Source organism: Lissotriton helveticus, chromosome 5_1 (genome assembly GCF_964261635.1).
Source record: "Lissotriton helveticus chromosome 5_1, aLisHel1.1, whole genome shotgun sequence".
Lineage (NCBI taxonomy): Eukaryota > Metazoa > Chordata > Amphibia > Caudata > Salamandridae > Lissotriton > Lissotriton helveticus.
In genome coordinates, this window is record NC_136065.1 from 1721223035 (window position 1) to 1721244615 (window position 21581).

Genomic DNA, 21581 nt, shown 5'->3' on the forward strand with positions numbered 1-21581 from the left:
CAAAGCCATACTGGGTATTTTTCCAGATTTCGTCCATTCGATTTTTGGCGGACTTCCCCTAATCCTGGGACTAATTGCAGGAATCCTATTCTTAGTCCTTATTTTTCGTTATGGCAACCCATGTCACAGATCAAACTCTCGCGACAATGGAAGATACGATCCTAGCCATTGGATACCGGGACCGGATATCAAAAATCCTGGGACTCTCCCGGCTTAGAGACCTAAACATGACTTGGTTTCTATCATTTCGACCAATGTGGCAAAGGTGTGTTTTACCTGTACTAAGGTGTCTGCTATGCGGAGAAGAATGCGTGTTAGACACCTGTCTGACGCTACAATCGGATGCGCCAGTGGATGCAGATACACTGTTGGTTCCTACCAAGGTTCACGCTTTGTACTGCCCTCAAAGGCTGCCAATCCTGATGACGGCATTCCTGGAATCTTCACCACTGCGATTGAAGAGTAGTGAAGTTCAAGATGAAAGCAGCATCGAACAGGTACGACCTTCTGTCAGCAATGCGAATCAGAATGTCAATGCAGACAATCATGCGCACGAATGCATGGTTACACCTATTTCCGACTTAGTGGAACTTTCCCATGAAGCTGTTGACAGTTTTTTCGAAAGCCTGAATGATATGATGTTCTCTCCAGAACAGAAATAGAGACTTTTGAGTAAACTCGCACACGGCGTTCCCTGAATTCGGCCTTCAACTTTAAAAATAAAGTCGCATGAACAATTCTTCCCACCAGTTCACGGACAACAATTTTTTAGCAGCCCCAAATTATTTTTCACAAATTTTTCGGGACACTTATCTTCTGCTTAAAGTAAGAAACTATTCCTAGAGAACTAAGATTTCTATTTTTAGATACTTTATAAACTTTAGTTGCCCGCTGGGATGTTCACAAATATTTTATTATGTGATGAGATGGTCTCGAACTTCCTTTCTGTATAGCCATATTAAGAGCCATTTCATGTGTATTTCTCATATCAATAATGCATACAAATGCGTGTTTACTTTTGCATTTAAACCATAGCTTAAGTGCATACAATATATATGACTGCAATTTTTCAGTATATTTGGAAATTTCGAAATGCATTTATGTATTTTGGGGTGGTAAGGTATACACTATACTCTATAGTATGTTGTACTATGTTATACTATGCATAGATTAGTAGATATGACCATAGTTAGCGTGGAGTGGGTGTCGTGTATTTCTATAGGTTCTGAATCAGTCCCCCTATTCCTGACCCTATTCTGGTTAAACTAACTATCAAGTTAACTAACAGTCAGCCCATGAGGCAAGAAAAGCCCCCATGATGCAGATACCGTTATCTGACGCAGTCACACTACGGCACAGGAACGTGTTATCTGATTAGGTCATAACGCTTGAGATCTAATTAGACAAGCGACATTCCTCCAGCCCCTGATAAGGCATACGACGTTCTCATAACAAATCAAACCTATGACAACCTGGAAAATCCGTGCGGCCATTGTTTTGATTTCACAGAGAACTTTAGTAAAGAATGTGCTAACGAGCAAGTCGTATGACATCTTTATTGACGTATCTATGTCCATCCTTACGTCAATCTCGGCACCTTTAAGGTATAAATATTGCCGATCTTGCCCTATGCAAACACACGCGTGGTGACAAGACGGAGCAGCCATACTTGCCAAAGCCGAGAGCAGAAGCAGACCCCGCTGGCGCAGCCCCGCCTTCCTGACGCGCTGAGAGACGCGCTGCTATCTCAAGCCGAGAGACCCAGCACCGGCGTTTCTGGGCAGCCCTCGCAGGCAGCCTGGAATATCAAGAGCAGAGAAAGAGATACCATTCCTCATTCATCCTAAATTCCAGGTACAGAACTGAATAACCCCTCACAGAGAATTCTTTAGTTATTCACTTGGCAAAAACAAACTTAACTTAAACTGTAACTTTCTATTCCCGCCCACGCATTAGACTTAGGTCAGGTACACGGGGTAGGCGTATTTAGAAACACCAGTTGAGTACGTTTAGTCAAATGTATATGTGTATGTAAATATATTTTAATCAATTTCAAACATCATATGGCTCAGAAACCATATCAATGTTTTTACAGTATTATTTTATACTATTGCTTTTAATGTATGCACTTTACTTAACTATAAGTATTGCAATAATATCGATCCATTTCTCTTGTACGAGAAAAGAGACTGATCAATAAATAACACCTTTTTATTGAACACGCCCGTCTCTTCCTTTTCTCTACATTCTGATGAGACTAAGAATGCACGTACTGACTGAGTAAAATAATTGCCTTGTGCTCACACGACTCTCGAGATTGACTCTTGATTAGGGGAGAGCAAAGTTGTCATGTTCTATGGTTGTCAGAAACTAAATCCCTTCTTGTCTAATCAGGGGAGTTAATTCCTTCCTTGAACATTCGAGAAAGTTTCTAGCGAACTCTGAGCTTAGCTGGCAAACCCAAAAATTAAGTCTAGTATCGACAGTAGTAGACCTAGTTAACGTCTGGCCTAGGCCTTTACTGCTGTAGGTATTATTCCAATGCGCAGAGCCTATTGGGAAAATAGGAGCTACACTACAACAGTTATGTTGGGTATAACGAATCTCACTAATCCAATAATTGGGCACAAATTAATTTTTATAGCAATGGCTGTTCTAAGAATCTGCATAGCCTCTGCCTGGCTTGACCCCATAGCCCCATCATTCCAACAATGGTTTGCAAGATTGTTAGCCATATATAACTTAGAGGTGGCTATTTACAAGACAAAAGGCAGGAAGCGACGGATAAAGGGGCATAAAATGTGGCTTCCTCTAAGGGAATGGACTCAACAGCAAAATAGCACTTAGCTACACTACAGCTAATATATCAGAAAAATCGAAGCATCTTTATATCTGAGTTATGTTTAAATAACTAAGTATACTTTAGTTGAAGAGTATAATTTCTCAATGTTTTTTCTGTTTCTCTTATGTATTGCTAGCTTTCCTTTTTTTTTTCTCCTTTTACAAAAATACTTTTCTCCTTCTTATCTTCTAAATTTATATCAATATTGCCTGTCCTGGAAGGTGGCAGGGGGGGAAACAAAATGCATGTTTGTTGTAAAAACCAAATAAAGACATTAAAAAAAAAAAAATACACCAACGTCGTTCACCCCTATTTCAGAGCCTGCAACTTTGTCAAAAGGCCCCTTGAATTATGATTGGAGCCATCCCAACCTTTACTCCTGGGCTGTGAGGGGAGCCTTACAGAACTACTCTGGGGACTGTCCAGTCCGCAGTCAAGAAGAACAACTATTATAAAGAATAATTGTGGAGACATGCAGAGCTGGCAGCATTGAATGTTATGATGTCAGATCTGAGAAAGGAATGTTAAGCGTTGAGCTCTGCTGGAGATGTGTTGAAATAAAGCTCTTTAAGAAGTATATCTTGTCCGTAGACCTTTACATTGGCGACAAGATGAGGAAACTGTGCATGGGACAGTCCTGCGACATCTTCACCCCTGGATTGAGTAGCAAAGGAAAGTTATCAGTGTAATGTGAACAAGCTTTAGCATAGTGGCATGCGTAACTGATTAAAATCAGTTTGACTAGGCAAAATGTGTCACAGGTTTACTTCCAACGTGTTCACATTGTGCTGAGGACTCAATTTATTGAGCCTAGCGAGTGAAGTTTTGAAAAAAAACAGAAGGAAAACAAGTGGCCTGTACCCGCGTGTGTGGCTGGGCGCACGGCCTGAATTAATACATTAACCAGCATTGGCACGAGACATAAAGCAAAATCTACAGGGAGGCCAGCTATGGGCATGATGATCAGCACGTGGCCTGCTGTTAAAGAAGGCATTGTTATGTTATGTTATGTTAAAATGGAGCGCGCAGCTACTCAAAAGAGTGTCCCGGCGCTTAATACAGAAAAGACCAAAAGGAGGAGGAGACAAGAAAGAGAATAAGAAGACCTGAGAGATAACGTAAAGTTTATTTTGATTGTTGAAACAACCAGGTTTTCAGTTGTTTCTGAAAGGCCAGCAGGTTAGTGACTTGCATAAGTGGGAGAGGCAGCTTATTCCACAGTCCAGCCACTTGCACTTGAAAGGAGCGACCGCCTTTGCGGGCTCTAAGATGTTTTGGAGTAACCATGAGATGTTGATGTGTGGATCTGAGAGATCTGCCAGGTACATAAAAAGAAACTCTTCTAGAGATGTATTGTGCTCCTATACCATGCAGGGCCTTGAAGGCGAGGACCAGAGCTTTGGAACTTATTGTGCTGAGTACCGGTAACCAGTGCAGATTCTTAAGATGGCTAGAGATCCGGACTCTAGGCACTAGACTCAAGACAGCCCTGGCTGCAGCGTTCTGCACTACTTGCAGTTTATTAAGTAAGAGCTCCGAGAGGCCCAGATAGCCGACGTTGGCATAGTCCAGCCTTGAGATAATGAGAGCCTGAATAACCATTTTTCTATGTTCGGTCTGTAGTAAAAGTAAAAACCTCCGGAGAGGGCCTCATCTTTTTACTCCCAAGTTCTTTACAGTCCTGACTGCAGCCTGGGGAGGAGACATGTCTTGGGGCCACCATTGTTTCCAGATATCAAACGGGGGGAGCCATAGAAAATGATTTCAGATTTGTCTGTATTACATTTCAGATGATTATGTTTGAACCAGGCAAAAGTTTCTTTTAGGCACTTATTGATCTTCTCCCCGTTGAATTCCTCGCCCTTCCTGCAGATGAACAGCAGTTGAGTGTCATCAGCGTATGATGTTATTGTGACCTCATTATCTTCCACCAATGATGCTAGTGGGGCCATGTATAGGTTAAAGAGTACAGGGCTCAGAATAGAGAACTGTGGCACACCCACACTCAAAGTCGGTACATTGGCCGAGAAGGGCGTTGAACCAACCTCCTGGTTTCTGCCCTCTAAGAAAGAAGCAAACCACTTCAACACCGTGCCCTCGAGCCTGCACTCCCTCAATCTCTGCAGGAGGTGGCCCTGGGGCACGGTGTCGAACACCGCGGATAGGTCCAAATGGACCAAAACCGCTTTGCCACCGGCGTCCAGGGTCTCCTTGATGGATTCAGATACCTCCAAACATGCCGTCTCAGTACTGAGAATCTGCATGAAACCAGACTGGCTAGGATGAAACAGATTGCTAGCCTCTGCAAAATTGCTGATCACTGTGTGGACGTATTTTTCAACTGTTTTTGCAAAAATAGAGAGAAGAGAAATGGGTCTATAGTTAGTAAAGACCGTGGGATCTGCCGTATATTTTTTTAATAATGGAATTATTTTCGCGTACTTTCATCCAACTGGGACCTGTTCATTAAGGAGAGACGTGTTCAGCACACGGTTAGCAGTAGGGTTCAAAATCTCTCTGCTTTTATTTCCTGCAGAATCAATTTTTAAAGCAAAGAAACTCTTCTTAGCTGCCTGTATCTTTCTATAGTAGCCTCGTAAAACCCGCTTTAAAATACTTCCTCCAAGCTCTTTCGTGACGTTTACAATCTTTTCTGCACTGACGTAGGGTGTCAGTGAACCAAGGAGCTGAGGATCTGATTATTCCTATGGGGCATGGTATAGGGGGGGTCAGGGACAAAGTGCCTTGCGCAATCCATTTTCCCAAAGCTTCAGCATCCAAATCTATGTCACCAGTAAGCGTGGGCGGATGAAGATCTAATTCACATTTAAGAGCCTCTGAGGTGATCTAATAAAAAAGATCTGGAGGTGGAAGATGGCTGCTTGACTTGGACCTTTGCATACTTTGTCACTTTAGGTAACTTAAAACTGATCAGATAGTGATAGGACCAAAGTAGGGGTAGGGGGCTGTGTCACAATTAAACAATTTGCAAATACCTGGTCAAGGGTATGGCCCTTCTCATGCATGGGGGCAGATATATCTGGCACAATACTAAGCGCCCCCAGGGACTCCAACAAGGAAAAAGATTACGAGCTATCCTGTTGCTCCATGTGTATGTTGAAATCTCCCAAAACCATAAAATGTTTAAATCTAAGAGCCATGGGAGCAATAGCGTAGCCAATAGGCTTTAAAAAAGCACCACATGCCCTTGGGGTCTATACACAAGGACTCCCGCAAGGCACTGATTGGGGGACAGAGAGGCCTGAAAACATAAACATTCCGCCCCTTCTATATCGTCCATGGGAATACAGGTAATGGCTATGTCCTCTTTACTGATAATGGCAAGCCTGCCTCCTTTTCTTCAGTCCAATCTTTCCTAGTAATAGAGTAGCCCGGGGGATGGCTGAAGATATTGTAGGATTAGATGAGGCCGACAGCCATGTTTCAGTCAAAAACAACACGTCAGTTTTAGTTTCAGCTAATATATCATAAATGTGTAAGGCATTGCGCAAGGCAGAAAACTGATACCTGTGTGCATCCGCGTGCGGTCCCGATCACAACTTTTTAGGAGTTGGGACCGGCGCACAGCCTACTTGTAAAGAGCAGCATCGATGAGAGGCAAAAAGCCAACACCAGTGTGAGTCAGTGTACGGTGCTGACTGGGAGGGACATCTAAACCACCTCCGGTGAAAATTAACAAATCCCTATCCGCAAATAGAAGCATTTAAAACCTGAATACACTGTGTGAGAACGCAAGGACAATAAAACAAATACTTACCTTCCTCCTTGGCTCTTGTTCTGGCCTTCCTGTTCCTTGCTTCAAAAACTGGTGTTCCTGTTTCCTGTTCAAGCAACTATATTAGAAGAAGGCAAAAACACAGTTGATGGACAGAATGTAGAACAATGTCATACATTCACCCCAGTACAATGGTCTGGGCCTAAATCCATCGTTTTTTTGCACTCCACACCACCCTGGGTTAGACACTGGCTATATGCAAATCAGCTCTGACCCTGTGCCTCATGGGAACAGTCCAGTTCGAACTACCAAGCCATGTCTTTCCCAGACCGGAATCAAGCATCCAAGGACCGGTTTCTGGCTATCAGCCTTCATCAACCTTTGGTTTTTCTTTGTTCGCCCTAAGTTGGCAGGGTATGCTCAGACGTGAGTCCCTTGCTTACTTTGCCACTGGAGTCAAGCAAGCCCGGCTGAAGACGGCTGTAATGCCAGAAACCGGTCCTGGGAAGCTTGATTCCGGTCCAGGAAAGACATGGCTTGGCAGTTCGGGCTGGACTGTTCCCATGAGGCACAGGGTCAGATTGATTTGCATATGGCCATGTCTGAACTGGGGAGGCGGAGTGAGCTAAAGAACGGTGATGGATTAAACCCTGATCAGTTGACTGGGGGTGAGTGTTTGTATTGTCAACGCTCCGTCCATCACCACCTTTGGTTTTTCTATATTAGAAGAAGGACTATTAACTCATCATAATGAACACAGAAATAAGTCTGCTATGATAAGAAGATAAACACTGGCATTAGTTTATTTATGTTATTATGGTAGCTTGTTATGTTAAAGTATTATATTAGCTTATTACTTTAACTTACTATTTTAGTTCATTGTGTTGGATTTATTACAGAGATGGCTGATCAAAGTATGGCTTCTCCTCCACCCTTCTTGGTTTCTCCTGGAAATCCGCCTGTGCCATGGAAACAGTGGAACAGTTATTTCTCACATAAATGTTAGCAATCGGTAGTGATCGTTATTGTCCACCCAGACGTCAAGTAATTCTACTCCATCATTTAGGTATTGAAGGGAGGAGAATTTATAAAGACTTGCCAGATGTAACTTTGGGCAAGAGTGATGGGCAACCAACCAATGTTTTTGATATCCCTATGCAAATGTTGGATATTCAATTCACCCTTTAGACCAATTTAGTGCTAGAATGACATAAGTTCTTCTCCAGAGTGCAAAAGATGGATGAAGACATAACGTCTTGAGGAAAATTTAATTTTGCCTTGTCATGTGTGCCTACGTGTTCCCCATCCTATGTTATATGTGCATGATCGATATGCATATATCCCCTTATGATCGATTAAAGACGCAATTATAGTTGTGTCCAACTTTAGTATGCCAGTTTCCAGTTCTCGTGAAAGCAACGAGTATTATGCCTATGTTGCCCACGTTTTACATTATGCACGTTAATTCATCGAATTGTCCCCGTTTCTAGGCCTCATAAGGGCCTGAACACCAGATTCAAGCTCCAGTCTCCTGAAACCACTCCGAGGAGCGATGCAGCCCCTCCCGCATCCCTGACCCTTCGCTTACTTCTTGCCGCGCAGCGCGGTGCCCGGCCTGGCTCTGCCTGCCTGTCTGCCAAGAATATGTTATGCCTACAGTTATCAGTTCAGTTCTCCGTCTTCACATTCCTAAGCTAACGAACCGCATAAACATTTTCAGCTATAGTCTAGTCTTTCTGTCTCCATGCAAGTGAATTACTGAATTAGTATCCATAGAAGATTCATAGCACACGCAATACACGGAGAATATATGCATGCACCAGCCTTAGTGTCAAGTAGCCTTTGCTCTGATGACTTTTAGATTCTATCAACATGTACTCCAAACACAAGATACCAGATATGATATAGGTACATGTCGTCCTGACATCTCAGACTCTAGTCTCCTCTTCTAGTGCGGAAGTCAGAGCCCCCAGTTCTCCCTAGTTACACGTCATGGCCCGTTTGCGCGCACCAGTAGGTTAAAGGTTCCAGCTGCCCAGGTAGCCCCCTCCATGTATCCACCCATTTATGACACTTCTGTGACGTTATCATCACATGTCTACGTACACGCCTTCTTTGTACGCCCATTTGTTCTTATCTTACGTTTGTCACTTGTTACGCCTACTGTATTCAATGTAATTGTACTGTTTTACTATATATATCATGTACTGTTAATGAGACGTTGCAGCTGCCATTCCATGCCATTCTATTTCAGGCTGTCCCGATCCTGTCCCTTCCCTTATGCCTGATTAAAGCCTGTTCGACTCAGATACCCCGGATCCTGCCTCTTATTTATTGAGCTATCTGTTTTATTTTATGCATAGAAAAATAGTACCGGTAATTAATTATTTATTTACCACATAATGGCGCCCGAACAGGAACGAGCCACTTCCCCACGCGCCGGCGATGTAACGCAGGCCCCCTGACCCTTCTACAGCCGTGACGGAACTCTACCGTGCACGTGCAGATATTTCTGCTTCATCAAGTCTCCCTCAGGCCCACGGAGGAGACGGAGACTGCGGTCCGGCATCCAGACGAGGCGGTGAGGAATGCGGTTCGTCCCGACCAGAGCCCAAGCCGAGAGAGCAAGGTCCGAGGTATCCGGAGGCCCACCTGTTTCTGAAGCCCGAAGTTCGAAGCGCATGCGTAGTAACCAGACGTCGTAGCAGTCCAGTCCAGTCCGAGGCCTTCAAGTTTTGCTTCCCGGTGAGTACCGTTGCTGGGGGAGTATCTAGACGGGGTCATTAGTTTGTCTCCGGTCCGATGGGTTTGGGTACACAGATCCAGTCCGACGTGTCCATCTAGGTGGATACGGTATGACGTGTCTCTTTATGAGACCGGTATGTTCTGTACTGTTTTAGCAGTGCATCCAGTAATTCTAGTAAGTCCGTTTCTCGAGAAATTCAAGTGTTATGTTTTTCAGTGTATTAGGTAGTATTTCTGTTCGAACTGTTATTAATGTATTTCTATGTCGTGGTATGAGTGATTTGTTTGCCATTTCATTACTGTGTTCATTGTGTATTGTGTTTAGTTCAAGTACGACTCGAATATGCCTCTGTTTTCAAAGTTACGTCAGATAAAAACCAGAAAAGGGTTACTTGAAGAAGCAGTTCCTGTCCCTCCTAGGGACAGTCCTGGACACTTTATGTATCACAAGCATGGCTTAGATGCCATATTATATCTAGACTTATGGGTGGATTATACAAAGAATCTTGAAGAGAAATATAGATGGCCTGTATCAGGTACATGGGATGCCGAGTGCATCATGCGAGTAGAAGAAGCATTATGGAAAAAGAAAGCCAGACAATCCCAGAAAGATGCCATAGAATTATGGCGTAAAGAATCGCATAAAAGAACAGAGAAAGAATTCAGAAAAGCAGAATTAAGTAGAGAATCCTCAGAAAAATCCCAAGAAAGGGAATTACTAGAAGAAGGTGAACGAGTTAGAGCAGAACAATCAGACAGACAGAGAAATGCCCTTATTAAAGGTATGTATCCTCTTCTTGCCGAGGGTTTGTCTAAAGCGACCCCGGAAGCACCCCATAATTTACCCCCACCATTAGTCCCGACTAAACTGCGTCATAAACCGACTGCAGCTGACATTTTTCTTTCTTCCTATTTAGACGACACTGTCCCAGAATATGCTAATACAGATCCTACTCCGCCAGTCCAAGTTCAAGTCCAGCCTCCTGTTAATGTAATTCCTGTGCCTCCAGTCGTTGGTCCTGTCCATGCGCCAGTCCCCCAGGATCAACCCACATTACGTACTCCTACTGTACCAGTCACGTTACCAACAGCCGCACATCCAGTATTAATTGACGATTCCAGTTCACAAGGGGCAGGGGGAGGTGCTCCTACCACCCCGCCTCAAACAAAACGCCTGACGCTGAGAGATGCAGCGTTACAGCGTACGCCCAAAGTGGCTACGTATGAAGCCCTCAAGAAGTTCCTTACTGATTGTAGATATGATCCAGTACCAGGCGAAGATCACATGATATTATACTCCATACGTTTACGTCGAGTTGCAAGCTTCTTGGTTACCATATCGAATATGGAACCACATCCAGACAGAATATACCATTTTATTCAAACAGGGGAGAATCCAGAAAGTTTTCACGAAGCTATGGCACACAGGAAAGTCGAGACTCAAGGCATGATTTTGCAATTTCTGATAAATTGTTTAATAAGAGAACAGGACCGTCCTGATAAAAGTCAAGAAGATATGAAAGTCCTGACAAGATGGAGTGACAATATATCAGAGGGAAAACACAAGACACAAGGTAGTATAGAATCCATGTACAAAAAGATTCGTAAAGAAATAATAAGTATACACAAGAAGGAGGAAGAAAAGAGAGTAGCCGAGAAAGAGGATGACTCTTCAAACGAAGAGGTAGACAGCGAGAATCCCGCCAGAATAGCGTATGTAGGTAGAACTAGATTTTCCGACAGACACACACGCCTAGATTACAAGAAAGCTTTTCCTCCTTCAGTACCAGAACAGTGTTCTCTTGAACAAATATTCCAGACTACAGATAAAATTCTGAAACTACGAATAGGTTATAGTGAACTTAGTACCATGCATGAACAAAAACTAGCCCGTTCAGCAGTCCGATGGACTAGTGATTCTACCACGTTTCCAGACGAAGTAGTGGCCCAAATGTTTCTGAAACTGCCCCCAGCCGAGCAGCGTCTGGTGGGTATGTATATGATCCAGCACCTCATTACACTGTATGAGGATCAGCATTCTGATCCAGGTCCTTTACATGATGTACTGAACGAGTTACTCCTAAACCGATGGAAAGGTCTAGGTACCGATTTAATTAGCGTCATTTTAGAACAGCGCCACAAATACAGAACGTTCCTGAATCCACATTTTGTTCCTGTTCCACCCCCAGTAAGAAAATCATTCTACATAGACAGACAGAATCCGTTGCGAGAAGTACATCCAGTTAAGGGAGCGGGAGGAAATCTCGAACGAGTATTTGTTTACACCCCTATCACGAAAATAGAACTTCTAGAAATGAAAAAGTTAATACCCTGTCACGATAAAGATCCAGCAGGGTTCCATCGAGAATTAAAGGACATGCTCCGTATGGGAGAATACACGTATCCTGATATCATTAAAATGTTAAAGGTCCTGTTGCCTGCGGGCATATATGAAAAACTCAAAGAAAAAGAATGGGAGGTGGGAGAGAAAAAGATAGATTGGACCGCGTTAGAGACCGAAGATAATGCACGAGTCCCAGGAACTGGTCTTGGGGATAAAGCCAAAGAATTACCCGAACTGTTAATACAGGTCTTGCCAAGATTACTAGCCACGAAAAAGGAAGATTGGGATGCCATCTCAGCCTGTAAACAGAAACAAGATGAAGACACTAGTGATTTTTATTCTAGATTTGAGAAATGTTTCATTATAAATAGCGGTTTGAAAACGAGTAGTGAATCGTATCCACATCTTTTTGTTACCAAACTAGTTGAGAATTCTTTACCGCAAGTTAAAAATAGAGTATTGAAAGTCGAAAGTACCTGGCAAGCTAATACTCCATCACAAATGCTCCAGATGCTACAGTATCACCAAAACCGAATCAGGGAAGAGCAAGAACATGAAAGGAGACGTATGAAAGACACGAAAATGAAAGTACTGGTTGCACAGTCTGTTCCACAAGACAGTCAGAAGAGGGGTCCGAATCAAACTAGTCATTCTACAGCTCCCGTTAAGGGGACCTGCAATTACTGTAAACAGCCAGGTCATTATATAAACGAATGTGCAGTTCTGAAACACAACATAGCTACAGGTAAGACGAAAGAGAGACCGCGTCCTTCTAGACAAGAACATGTTCCGCAGAATGCCCAGCCACCGCAGAACGCACAACAGACAGTTACAGTACCGCAGCCTATAGCTGCCACACAACACGTTACACAACAGATGTACCAGTACGCACAGTCGGATTATCCAGAATATCAGCAGTATTCATGAAACAGCCTAGAGAGGGAGGTTAGCTTGCCTCTCATCGAGATTCCTGTAGATCAAGAGGGTCCCTATGTACACAGTCAAGTATTAGGGAAAGACAGAAAGTTTCTGATTGATACAGGGGCAAGTAGGACTACCATCAGTCATGACGAGGTTCCAGGGGCTCCACTCTCAGGCTCAAGAAATGTTTCCCTGGGATTTTCAGGAAAGCCTATTGTTAATGAAATATCGAAACCAGTTTCCCTAGAAGTTGGTCCATTGTCCCGAACTACAGACTTGTTACTTACGAATTCATGTCCAGAAAATTTACTGGGTATTAAGACATTGAAAGAATTAGGTGCAGTCATATGCTGTTCCCCAGAAGGTGTGAGATTGTTTTTACGTGATTTTAAAGGTCATTATGTATTACGTGATTTTGATCCAAGATTATTGAATGTACCTCAGCATTTATGGGCGCAAGGTCCAACTGATGTAGGTTGTATGCACATTACACCCTATCGTGTCACTCTGAAACAAGGTGTTGTATTACCACGAATCCGACAGTACAAATTGCCACCTGAGGCTGTAGCAGCCTTATCCAAAATTATTGACGAGCTCATTGCTCAAGGAGTGGTTGTAGAAACTGACTCCAATGTATGTAATTCTCCTATCATTCCGATTCTTAAACGTACTGATCCCAATGCACCTCCAGTTTATCGATTAGTGATTGATCTTCGGGAACTTAATAAATGTATCATACCCCAGTACCCTGTGGTTCCAGATATCTCTTCCCTATTGACAGCCATTGATTCCGAAGCTACGTTCTTTACTGTTATTGATCTCAAGAACGCATTCTTTAGTGTCCCCATTCATCCAGACAGTCAATTCCTTTTCGGTTTCTGTTTAAATGGAAGAAGCTATAAATTCACACGAGCTCCTCAAGGTTTCACGGAAAGTCCTAGCATTTACAGTCAAGCACTTAAAAGACAACTAGACAGTATTCACATGCCAACTGACACTGCCCTGCTCCAGTATGTCGATGATCTATTGATCACAGCCCGTTCTGAACGTGACTGCGAACGTGCGTCACTTACAGTCTTGTATTTCCTGGCCGAGATGGGGCACAAGGTGTCCCCTTCGAAACTGCAATTTTGTGTCCAGCAAGTGGTGTACCTTGAACACTTACTGTCCAAGTGGGGTAGGCAGTTGACACCAGACCGTATCCAGTTAATAGCACATCTTCCACAGCCCAAGACACAGAAGGAGGTACGAGCCTTTATCGGCCTCACTTCATACTGCAGACAATGGATTCCTCAGTACGCATATCTAGCTAAGCCACTGATACAGTTAACGACACAGGAGGCAGCCACATTGACTGTCCTCCCCTGGACCCAAGAACATACACTTGTTTTTAATGAGTTAAAGAAAGCTTTATGTAATGCACCTGTTTTAGCGACACCAAACTACAGTAAGCCTTTTACACTTTTTGTCACTGAACGTGATGGTACAGCATTATCTGTTCTCACGCAAGATCAAGCAGGACAACACAAGCCTTGTGCTTATTTTTCTAGCACATTAGATCCGGTGGCCCAGGCTCTGCCTGCGTGCCTCAAGTCAGTTGCAGCCACAGCCCTAGCTATCAGACAAAGTGATTCCATAGTGTTAGGACACTCCCTGACAGTACAAGTTCCACACTCCGTGGAAGTTCTTTTGAACCGAACACAGACTCAGCACTTGACAATTGCACGTTTAACAGGTTATGAACTGACACTGTTTCAGCCACACATAGAAATCAGACGCTGCAACATTTTAAATCCCGCTACACTGTTACCCTCAGTTACTTCAAATCCTGCCACACATGACTGTGTGGAAGTTGTTAACACCATGACAAAGCCAAGACAAGACCTGACAGATATTGCATTACCTGATCCCGACCTGACACTTTATGTGGATGGTTCATGTATGAGGACAAGTACAGGAGAGTTAGTAGCCGCGTATACAGTGACTACTGAAACTGAAGTTATAGAAACACATCGTATTGATACCCTGTCTGCTCAAGCAGCAGAGCTCATCGCTCTGACCCAAGCCTGCATACGAGCCAAGAACCTGAAAGTAAACATATACACAGATTCACGTTATGCATTCGGAGTCGTACACGACTTTGGAGTCCTCTGGCAAGAGAGAGGTTTCATGACTTCTCATGGAACCAAGATTCAGCATGGCCCCCTCATTCAAGCTCTGTTAGATGCAATACATTTACCGAAAGCCATTGCCATTATGAAGTGCAAAGCACATACGAAAGCCACTGACACCATTTCTCAAGGTAACGATCTAGCAGATCGAACAGCCAAGCTTACAGCTCAGACTCCAGACATTCCAGTTAACACGACACAGACAGACGTTCCAGTTCAGACGACTTGTATGACAGTTAAGGACCCCACACAAGACGTACTAGATATACAGTCACATGCTACCCCAGAAGAAATCAAGAAATGGTCTGAACAAGGAGGGGTCCAGACAGATCAAGGATGGGTGACGAAGGGAAAAGCCACATGGTTTCTCCCCGACTCTATGGTTCAAGTTATTGTTAATACCGCACATAGTCCAGCACATTTAGGAGAAAAAGCCATGATAGACAGTATCCAGAATATTTGGTTTAACAAGCATTTACGAGCAGCAGCCAAACAGAAAGTACGTACCTGCATGATATGTTGTCAGTTCAATCCAGGTAAAGGTGTCCCGGTGGAACAAGGTGGATTCCATCCTCCTGACCACCCTTTTGAAGTCCTCCAGATGGATTATATTCAGATGGATCGATGTCGAGGTTTCAAGTATGTCCTCGTAGTTGTATGCGCTTTGTCCAGATGGACAGAAGCATATCCAGTCCCAGATTACACTGCCGCAACCACTGCCAGGCAGTTGGTTCGTGAGTATTTCCCCCTCTATGGATTACCGAGGGTCGTGTATTCAGACAACGGCCAGCCATTCTCATCCGAACTCATGAAACAAGTATCCCTTCTGTTAGGGTACCAGTGGAAGTTCCACTGTGTACGACATCCTGAAGCAGCTGGTCTCGTAGAGAGACATAATCAGACCCTGAAAATCCGCATTGCCAAGGTATGCGCAGAGAAAGGCGTAGATTGGATGGTAGCACTGCCAGTCGCCCTTTTTTACATGAGAATGGTCGCTCACTCCCGTTCAGGTCTCTCACCTTTCGAGGTAGTTTTCGGTCGTCCCCCAAACATGTGGGGTACACCTAGACCACGTACAATTACTGATGTTGACAGTAATATGCTGACAGATTACCTGGCTTCCTTGATGTCTGCACTACTCTCTTGTCGTTCACAGGTTGCCGCTGCTTTTCCAGACAACACTCAAGTGAAACCGCACGAGGTCATACCAGGCGACCTCGTTCTGATTAGAAATTTTGATCGTTCAAGTCCGCTGGAGCCCCGTTGGAAAGAACCAAAGCTCGTTCTGATGACAACAAGGACTGCGATCAAGGTGGAGGGCCGCAAAGGCTGGTTGCATTCCAGCCACGTGAAGCGATTTCATGGACTCCGTCCAAAGACTTTTTTCAAGGACTGCCCCGTTCTCAAGGACTGCCCAGATACTGACTCTAAACTTCCCCTGTTAGAGAAAACCCCGCAGCAGGAGTATAAAGAAAAATTAAGGTCTAGTAAGTCAGCCAGTTTAATTGTTTAAGTCCCTCTCGGGTGAAGCGGTTAGACAGGTTCCTGACATGTATGAGATAGACCCACATAGTGAGAGAGTTAGTCGAAACTCTAAGAGAATACGTTATCAGAAAAATCTTCGAAGTCGATGCATTGTTACTCTATTAATTATGTTATTTCTGAGTTTTACGATTACAGGCATAAGTTATGTTTTACATATATATTTTCCTCCTATCGTTTCACATGTACATTTTTCCTCTAATGTTACAGTAGAGCACACCTTTAGTGAACTACCTCCTCACGAGTTATCCTATCGTCTTGCCATGCGCAATAATACTTTTATCCGAATGTTACACTATTCACACCAGACTAGCAATGCCACTAATTGTTGGGTGTGTGGTCGACTCCCCCCTTTCCAGACACCGAAGGGAGTTCTGCCACTCTTTCCCTATCCGTTTTCACACAAAGGTTCGTGTGGAGCATGGTCCACGTTAACGTCATCCTCAAACGATATGTCCCTTCTGAATAGAACATGTTTCCCAGACAAGGAAGGACTTTCCCATAGAACAGGGTTAGATCTAGAAAATGAAGTATATGATCTAGGTAATTATTCCTCAAATTTCATGGTTTTGAATGTTCAGTCCGAGACTACTCCAGATTTGCCTGCTATTACAGTCCTACCAGTGAAAGGCGAATTATGTGACAGAAAGAATGGTTCAGTACATCTAGGACACAGTGATTGTAATACTGTGGTCCAGTATAGTGACAGTGGGAAATCTAATTTCAAAGCCTCACGTCATTCGTATTTTGTATGTGGTCAGACCGCATATGTACGTCTGCCCCTCGATTGGGATGGAACATGTTACATTGCCTTCCTACTGCCACCAGTTTTTCTAGCCCCATCCGATTATCACAGAAATACACATCTAGTACACGTTAGACATAGAAGAGAGATCGAGTCCCCAATTGTCGATCAAACTGAAACTGCCTTAGAACAGTATACAGACTTCAATAAAGGTTTCTTTTTCTTCATAGGACCTATCCAGAATAGTAAGCTCATACGTAGGTTAACCAGAACCCTTGAAGCAGTAGTGAATGAGACTACTTCCGCTCTAGGTAACTTAACTGAAGAACAATCTGCTATGAGATTTGTCGTGCTTCAAAATCGTCTCGTCCTTGACGTCATACTGGCCGATAGGGGCGGAGCTTGTAGAGTCATCGGATCTAGTTGCTGCATTTTCATTCCTAATAACGCACCGTCTGTTTATTCAGCTATAACCAGACTTCACAAGATAGCCCATCAGTTACACCAGAATCCAGGCACCTGGACATGGTCCGGCTGGCTCTGGAGTATAATATCTGCCTGGGGATGGAAAGTACTGTCATTCCTAGGAATAGTAGTAATGATCATATTCAGTTGTTGCCTATGTTTACAATGTGGCCCTGCGATTTGCGGCTTGTGCGCTACATCTTGTATTCCTAGTCCTAAATCCCGTTCCAAGAAAATTCAAGACAAGCAAATGATGCTATATGAACAGATAGATGGTATCATGAATATTGATGTTTTCTGATGGAAACGTAGGGCACAAGGAGGGAATGAGGAAAATTGAATTTTGCCTTGTCATGTGTGCCTATGTGTTCCCCATCCTATGTTATATGTGCATGATCGATATGCATATATCCCCTTATGATCGATTAAAGACGCAATTATAGTTGTGTCCAACTTTAGTATGCCAGTTTCCAGTTCTCGTGAAAGCAACGAGTATTATGCCTATGTTGCCCACGTTTTACATTATGCACGTTAATTCATCGAATTGTCCCCGTTTCTAGGCCTCATAAGGGCCTGAACACCAGATTCAAGCTCCAGTCTCCTGAAACCACTCCGAGGAGCGATGCAGCCCCTCCCGCATCCCTGACCCTTCGCTTACTTCTTGCCGCGCAGCGCGGTGCCCGGCCTGGCTCTGCCTGCCTGTCTGCCAAGAATATGTTATGCCTACAGTTATCAGTTCAGTTCTCCGTCTTCACATTCCTAAGCTAACGAACCGCATAAACATTTTCAGCTATAGTCTAGTCTTTCTGTCTCCATGCAAGTGAATTACTGAATTAGTATCCATAGAAGATTCATAGCACACGCAATACACGGAGAATATATGCATGCACCAGCCTTAGTGTCAAGTAGCCTTTGCTCTGATGACTTTTAGATTCTATCAACATGTACTCCAAACACAAGATACCAGATATGATATAGGTACATGTCGTCCTGACATCTCAGACTCTAGTCTCCTCTTCTAGTGCAGAAGTCAGAGCCCCCAGTTCTCCCTAGTTACACGTCATGGCCCGTTTGCGCGCACCAGTAGGTTAAAGGTTCCAGCTGCCCAGGTAGCCCCCTCCATGTATCCACCCATTTATGACACTTCTGTGACGTTCTCATCACATGTCTACGTACACGCCTTCTTTGTACGCCCATTTGTTCTTATCTTACGTTTGTCACTTGTTACGCCTACTGTATTCAATGTAATTGTACTGTTTTACTATATATATCATGTACTGTTAATGAGACGTTGCAGCTGCCATTCCATGCCATTCTATTTCAGGCTGTCCCGATCCTGTCCCTTCCCTTATGCCTGATTAAAGCCTGTTCGACTCAGATACCCCGGATCCTGCCTCTTATTTATTGAGCTATCTGTTTTATTTTATGCATAGAAAAATAGTACCGGTAATTAATTATTTATTTACCACAGTCTCATGTCGCAACCTTGAGGGGATTAGCATTGTCATGTTGCTTCAAACAGTTAAAAGATTATTTTATTAACAATAAGAGCGGTTGTTGATGATGGATCCCAATTTAGAGGAAACAATTCAAATTACCAGAGGCAAGGAACATACAACGGTTGTGCAGTCAGCAAAGAAAAGTCAAGATTAAAATAGTGATGGCAAAAAGTTGACCAAAGAGAAAAAAAAAGGAGAAGTAGAGACGAGACAGAGGAATACAAGCTGGAGAGAAATAAAGGATTACCAATGTTGTGCTCCAGGCTACATCGCATCAAGAACGATGTATATGGCTAGAAATGTGGTGTGCAGGAAATGTGACAAAAGAGGACATATTGCTAAGGTGTGTAGAACAAAGATTGATGTCAGGGATACATGAAGGGTTCAACAAATTGATCAAGAAATTGATGATAGTTGTGAGAGCATTCAAGAAATAATTTTGACTGTGGTGGTGGAAAAAAAGACTAAAGGAGAAAAGACAAAGGCCAAGTTATCAGGGTGAAATTAGAAAGCGTTCACAAGTTAGAGAAGCCGCACTGTCACGTTCTCTTTGATGAACCGCCTATAGAAGTATTCGTAGATTCTGGGAGTTTGTTCACCCTTATTTTTAAAGAAACATATGAGAAGTTGCACTTTGTTGATGGTTATTAACTGTGTAAGTCTGATATAAATGTTGTGGGATATGCTGGAAAGAAGATAGAAATTTAGGGATGAAATGGGTAAAGATGCGTTTTAAAGGTATTGATGTCTATGGAAGGGTGTGTGTTACTGACTACGGATCGGATTTGCTAGGATGACGCCATCAATGAGATCTCAGTATTATCATTAATCCCAATGCTGTAGAACCAATAATGTTGGCTGAACAGAACGTAGTGGAAGAAGTTGATGGAAAGAACCATGAGAGTTTGATGAAGAAATATCCTACAGTATTTTCCGATGAAATGTGTTTGTTGAAAGGATTTTCACACAAAATTGTTTTAAAGCATGGTGTAACACCTGTGGTACACAAAGTAAGAAATGTTCCTAACATGATGAGAGAGCCTTTGAAGGAAGAAGTTGAGCCTATTGAAGCCTCTGAATCGCTAGCTCCGATCGTGGTGCCACCGAAGGGAAATGGAAACATGTGCTTGTGCATTGACTTAAGTGACTTGAACAGGTGCATTTGGGTGGTAAGGCAACCATTTCCAAGTATTTCCAAAATGGTAACCATGGAGGGTAAGTGGGTTGTGTTTAGTGTTCTGGACATGTTATTTGCATACCATAAAGTTAATCGGCATACTGAATCACGTCATCTGACTTCTTTTGTTACTCCCTTGGGTGCGTTCCATTACAAAAGAATGCCTTTCGGGGTTGATTCAGCATCAGCAGTCTTCCAAAGGTTAATGCAGAATATCTTTGGAGATTTAGATCATATCCTGTGTTTTCAAGACGATATACTCATTGTGGGGAAGAGTGATCGTGAAAATGACAGTTTGTTTGAAGAAGTGACGTTGAGGTTGGAAAAATATGGCTTGACTGTGAAAAAAGAGAAATATCAAATCAGTATGGAAGACGTAACATATTTAGGACATACCATCAGTGCTAAAGACATGAGTCCAAAGGGGAGTATTATAACAGCAGTGGAGGATGCGCATAAACCTAGCACCAAGGATGAATTGAAGTCGTTTCTAGGGTTGGCAGAATACTGTGCAAGGTTTGTAAATATTTTTACGGAGATTGTTGAACCCTTGTGAGGGTTCATGAAGAAGGGTGTGGAGTTTGATTTGACAAAAGAGTGTGAGAGTGCTTTCCTAAAAATAAAGGAGTGTATTGTCCACACCCTCACCTTGGAACATTAAGACAGAAAAAACGTATATCACCACAGATGCTAGCATAGTGGGAATTGGTGTCGTTTTAATACAGCTTAAGGTTGGAGTTGAAAATATAATTGGGTTCACGTCCAGGAGGTTGCAAGAGCAGAAACTACGTACTCTGTGATCGAGAGGAAGGTATTGGCTTGTTGCTGGGGAATCAATCGCTTTAGGTTTTATGTGTGGAGAATTCCTTTCAAATTGAAGACTGATCACAAGCCTTTAACTTATATCTCTAAGTGCGGTAGAGGTTTAGAAGGGAATGTAATGCCAAAAATACTAGATGGTTGTTATCAGTAATGGAATTCAATTTTATAATAACATTTGTGAAGAGTAGCAAGAAAGTGGTGGCAGAGATAGCTTCCAGCGAGGGAATGTGTGTTGATGGTGATTTGCCCGAGAATGTACAGCCGCAAGGGAGAATGATGATGCTATGAAGGAAGTGGAGGAGAAGATTGTGTATGGATGGGAGGACAGGGATAGACAGAGGGAGGAAATGCATGAGTTCTTCAAGATCAGGGATGAGTTAAGCATTGTTGATGGGAAATTAAGGAGAAGGAGCCAGTTTGTTCCTACCGTGAGTGTTCAACCTAGAATTCTCAATATTATCCCTGAAGGACATTTTGGACATGTAGTGATGAAAAGAAAGGCGAAACCATCATTTTGGTGGCCTAGTATCGATCACGATGTTGAGGAAAGAGTAAAAAATTGTGTGGCATGT